Below are 6,000 nucleotides of genomic sequence, written 5' to 3'. Positions count from 1 at the left end.
TGGCCTTAGTTTTTTCACTCAAACGGGGCGTACAGACAGATCCCACTCTACACATAAACAAAACCGAGTTACCTTTTAATAATGAACACGAATTCCTATAGGCATAGCTTTCGATAAGAAGCTTACTTTCCTGCCCCACATAAACGCTTTGAAAAAGAAAGCATCGCAGTCTTTGAACATACTGAAAGTCCTTTCACGCAAACACTGGGGTTCTGATCGGGTATGCCTTCTACAGATTTATCGCTCTGTAGTACGTTCCATTTTAGACTATGGTTGCATAGTGTATGGCTCAGTAAGGCCATCGTACTTGAAACGACTCGACCCAGTGCAAAACTTAGGTTTACGTCTTTCAACTGGTGCTTACAGAACGTCGCCCATAAATAGTCTTTATATTGAAACTAACGAACCATCACTCAGAGACAGAACTATGCTCACATGCTCATACCTTCTTAAAATTCGTTCCATGCCAAAACACATATGCTACCCAATAGTTACAAAGTGCCAATCTCGAACACTGTTTACCAACAAACCTCTGGCAATCAGACCACTTCTTCGGCGCTTTGAACAGAAATGCCAAGAAATAGATGTAATGGACACATTGCCTAACATTGACCACAAACCTGACCCACTCCCGCCTTGGTACTATTGGTACTGTCTGCCCTCTAGGTGCGACTTCACATTAACACAGTTTCAGAAAAAAAAACACCACATGAGCATATATTACAAGAATATTTAACCCTAAACGAAAAATACAGAGAATACAGCATTTTATACCGATGGATCAAAATCTTCACACTACGTCGGAAGTGCTGTGGTTCAAAATAATTGAGAAAAAACAGTACGGCTGCCTGAATGCGCATCCATTTTCACGGCAGTGTTACGCAGTCTCTGTGGCTGTAGAAAAAATTATAAATGAGAACGTTGTGAAGAGTATCATTTACACTGATTCTCTGAGCGTACTCACCTTCCTTCACCATAAAAATACAGTTATATCACTAATCGGTGACATCATTCATAACATAAGAAGAGCCACAACACAGGGACAAGACATAAAATTTTGCTGGGTGCCAATCCACATTGGAGTCACAGGCAATGAGAAGGCGGATGCATGTGCTGCAAAAGCTCGGAACAAAGAAATAAAGAACGTGAACATTCCATACAAAGATGGCATGAAGCTGGTACAGTGTAAAATCCGACATAAATGGCAGTCGCAATGGAACACTGAAATAAATAATAAGCTACAATTAGTAAAACCCATAATAGAAGAATGGAAGTCATCCTCAGACCAAAAACGTTTCATCGAAGTTATTTTATGCCTTCTCCGTATTGGACACGCACACCTAACACATAACTTTCTAATGACAAAAGAAGACAGACCTTTATGTAAGAAATGGGGAGATGAGCTCACAGTAAATCACATCCTATTCTCGTGTACACAACTCGAACGGCTAAGGAAAAAATATTTACTATATTTTACAATGAACGCATTTCCTTCCACCACAATTTACTTTTAGGCGATAATCTACTTGTAAAAACTTCATCTGTTTTTAGTTTTCTGAAAGACGCAGCGATTTTAAACAAAGTATAATATCACAGAACTATTATTTCTAAAAATTCTTACCCTGTGCTTTGACTCATTTTATGATACACCTAATCAATTTTCTCGGGCCTGATAAGAAGGCCTGATTAGTTGGGCTCCTCGGAGTCCTTCTCCGCACAATGACTTTCACTGAGGACACCCAATTCTTGAAATAAATTATACCATATGTTGGCGCATGATAGCCTGAGCTGCTTATGAGCCATAAAACCCAATACAATACAATACAATTTATAAAGATCAAATCAGTCTCAAAACTTTACGGGCAAAGGTTGTATATTCTCCACTCGTCTGCACCCGACCGTCAGGCCGCCACCCCATCCCGTGATGGTTAGCGCTGCAGCGCGCAAGCAGACCGTGGCGGGCTGTGCCCTTGAGATCAAAGGAATACGACAATGTGCTGACATAAGAGGCATTTATTGCTACAGAAACAATAAACACCGGATAGCGACAAACGAGAAGGTGCTCCTCAGAAGGCTACACTGTAGAGTCAAGGATGTCCGACTCACCAGTTTAATAACGGGCGAATGTTCGCACGGGCCAGGGCTGGGCGACACCGATGCGGGAAGGAGGGAGCTCACGAGATACGTTCCAGCAAGGCTGCATTCCGCCGAAGAGCGGTGCCGCGCGCGGTAGTCCGCGCTCCCAGATGAGCGGATCAGCTTTCTCCCGTGCCGGTGTGGTGCTTGCACCGCAAGCGGCGCTCGCTAGGCAGGCATAGGCGCCCTCCATAGCGTGGCTAAGCAAGTAGGACGAGAGGGTTGCCTAGGGGTTGAGCGGGGAAGCCCGACTGCAGTGGGCGGTCGCCTGGCGAGTTCCCACAACGTGCTGCAGATGAACATTGCAACAATGAATATCTGTGAGTTCCTGCTTCGGCAGAAACAGGTACAGTTGCGCCGATTTTTTTCGGTAGTCATCTAGACTTTGCCGTGCAGGAGACAGAAAATGACAAGGACACAGAGAGGGCCCTGCGGCCTTTCTTAGCAGATTACAATGTCTGCGTGTCACACTTGATGGGTGTTTGAATGAATGATTAATTTTTATGGCGCAAGGGCAGCTTTCGCCAAAGAGCGCCATGGCAGAAGGTATTTTTCTATTACTCAAGGTGGGGTCAAAGACCTATTTCCTATGCCTTTCACCCCAAAGAAGCCGAGCACCTGACCAGGGGAAAGTTTGTACCCATTGTATCACCGGCGGGTAACCGGCGGCACTGGGGATCGAACCCCGCACCTCCCGCATGCGTGGCGGATGCTCAAACCACAGGGCCACCGCTGCGGTGCACTCGATGGGTCTTTAGGCAGGTTGTTATCAATTCCTGAAAAAAAAAAGAGTTCCTTATCCCGATGTTATGAACGGCGTTGATGATGAGGGACGCCTTGTATGTGGAGATCTTTAGTTATATGGCGAATCGTGGAGGTTGACCATCATGTACGCTTTCAATGATCGGGCAAAGCGAGCAGCGTATTTTGAAGATGCTGGAGCCCTTCTTGACTGTGATCGTTACGTTGTATTCATTAGAGAATAAGTGCGTCCTTGGTGGCTCAGTGGTTATGGCGCTTGGCTGCTGACCCGCAAGACGCGGGTTCGATCCCGGCCGCGGTGGTCGCATTGCGATGAAGGCGAAAAGATAAAGGCCCTTGTACTGTGCGATGTCAGTGCCTGGTAAAGAACCCCAGGTAGTCGAAATTTTATGGAGTCCTCCACTACGGCTTCCCTCTCAGCCTGAGTCGCTTTAAGGCTGGTTCACATGCAAGCGGTTGCGCGGCGCGTCGCAGCGAAAAATTTTCAACTTGGAATCCTTAGTGAAAAAGCTGTACAATGCAATGACCTCAAACGGTTTGTCATACAAATGTCATACGTTATCACAGAATTGTCAAATTCATGTTTGCAATTCATGCTTACATTTGTAATCCACATCTCATAGAGTATCATACAAAATGATATTTGTATGACGAAGCGAGTAGGTTATTGCATCATAGAACTTTTTACAACACGGATGTCGCCCCTCGAGCCACCGCGACGACTCAAAACTAGTTTTGTAGCGAGAGATACACTGGGTTACCAGTCGAGCATTCCGAGGTGCATAGGAGAGGCAAGTTGTGCACATGCGTCATTACATGGCAACCGGAGAGGAGCAAGGTGCGGCGTGCGCTTCGCCGTCGCCGCGGCCGCGCGCCCGCTCCACCGTCGGAGGCGAGCGTGACGTCACGAGGATGAGCGGAGACCCTAGTTGTGCGCATGCCCCGATACCACGGTAACCAGAGAAACCCCACAGCTCCACAGCTGCGCAGCGTTCTTCATCGCAGCTTCGCCGCACGCCGTTCTATCACCCGAACCGCGCTTCGCATGCGCAGCATTGCGTATAAAAGGCGGGGAGATATAGTGGGCATCTGTATCACAACGTTTGACATGCACGCAGAGAAGGAGAGTTCAGCCGCTGCTAAAAGGCGGTATAGACAAAAGATTAACTCTTCCGGTCCTGAGGTTGACGTCTGGGCACTTGGCTCGAAATAATGTATAGACAAAATTGAGAGCGCTGCATGCTACTTCACAGATCATCGGGCAGTCTTCGTCTCTGTCAAGCAAAATGAATCAAAGATGTGTATAGGCAATGCCTCTCATTGCTAAACATACAGTGACCACGACAAGCTCAGCCAGGGAAACGGGCCTCTCGCTACGTATATCCTGGCATAGCCGAGCTAAGCCACTGCCAATTTTTTTCCTCCGCGGCGGCAGGATTCGCTGGCGTTTCCTCTTGCATGTGAAACAGGCTTTATAGCCTTAAAGCATGCATAAAACAAAACGAAACTGCGTGTGCGACTCAAATGACCGTACTCGGCTAAGCCAGGAAACCCATAAGAGCCCTGAAGTGTGCATTACTGAACACGCATGGTTTAATTGATCCTGGTCTGTCTTCCACCTTCACTTGCCTTACAGGAGCCTTCCACGTTTGTATTGGCCAGATTTATGTCTCTGCAGCACTCCTTAATCGGCGCGTTTCGTGCGATGTCAAACAGGTATCTCTTTCTCCGTTCATTATATGGTCATTCGCCGGAATGGAGAATGCGCCCGTCCAGAGTTTCAGCCTCATTGGGCGCTTTGGAAGCTTACTGCTTCGCTGATAAGCTATAGGAGTACTTTGTAGAGCGAGTGAGGACAGGTTTTCCATCTTGCACCACCAGGTGTATTCCATTATTTGCAGCATGGGAGGTGTCTAAGCAGGAAGTTCGGGGCATTGCCATTGAGGTCACTTCTATAAGGTCTTATCATAAAAAAAGAAGGCGACGAGAAGCAGTTTCTCAAGAGCCTTTATAACCTACACGAACTTGAGTGCGAGGCGCCTGGCTGGTACACAGAGGAAATTGCTACTGTGAAGTGCCCCTTCCAAAAGTTCGCCACGGAACGCTCTCGGGTTGCTCGTGTGCGGTCTCGCACTAGTCGTGCTTTGTACTCCAAGGACCCAACTAGACGGGCCTTGCTTTATGTGCGCGGGCACGCGGATGCTGAGCGAATCCCGGTACTCTGATGCTGCCCTGGTCACAAGTAATTGAGAAATCACTTCGGAATTTTTAAAAATATTACGCCTCTCTCTTTGCCGCTACTTCAAACAATGCTGATGATCAGGTAGAACGCTTCGTGTTCTAAAGGGCATTTTTGTGTGTTCGGTAAGACGCCGCCTCTGTGACGTTTTGCAGGCCACTCAGCATTGATTCATCAATTGTAAGACGCAATACTCTTCCATGAGATGTCTTACAGATGACGTAGAAAAAGCAAATTAATGTGACTGCTCATACTGTAAGTATACCTTACCGTACTGCAATGTGTTGATGGGCCTCTAGACATGCTCTTTTTTGTTGGACTGCACAGCCTACGAAAAACTCGCATGATGTACCGGCATCGTGAATCTGTTATGTCAATAAAATCCCATTTCAGCCGAATTATTGCGCATCTCATGGAAGGTATGTCCCAAACAGACTTCAAACCAGAGTGGCACTCTGTCTGTGTGATGTGCTCTTCTTGCCTCTTTTCCAGCGCTTCGCTGTCTGGGCGTGTCTTGTGAAATGGAATTGATATGGCTACCTGAAGATTTTGTTCATGGTTCATTTGTTAACAGTTCCAGAGCCTTGTTGCCTGGACGTGTAGTTTTATACTGGATTTCATACCGCTTCCTAAAGACTGTGCAAATAGTTAATGTATATAGAACAAACTTTAACTGTTACAAATGTCATGCTAAAGAAATCAAAGCCTGGCCTGTGGCGCAACGGATAATCCGTCTGACCACGGATCAGAAGATTCCAGGTTGAAATCCTGACAGGCTCGACTCTTTTTTTTTTCACTGACCGCGCTGTGCGACACATTTTGCATTCGATTTACTGTTTTCTTCAGGATTTTTGCAGCCCCAA

The sequence above is a fragment of the Amblyomma americanum genome, chromosome 1, assembly GCF_052857255.1.
Source record: "Amblyomma americanum isolate KBUSLIRL-KWMA chromosome 1, ASM5285725v1, whole genome shotgun sequence".
NCBI lineage: Eukaryota > Metazoa > Arthropoda > Arachnida > Ixodida > Ixodidae > Amblyomma > Amblyomma americanum.
This window is presented reverse-complemented; position numbering follows the sequence as displayed.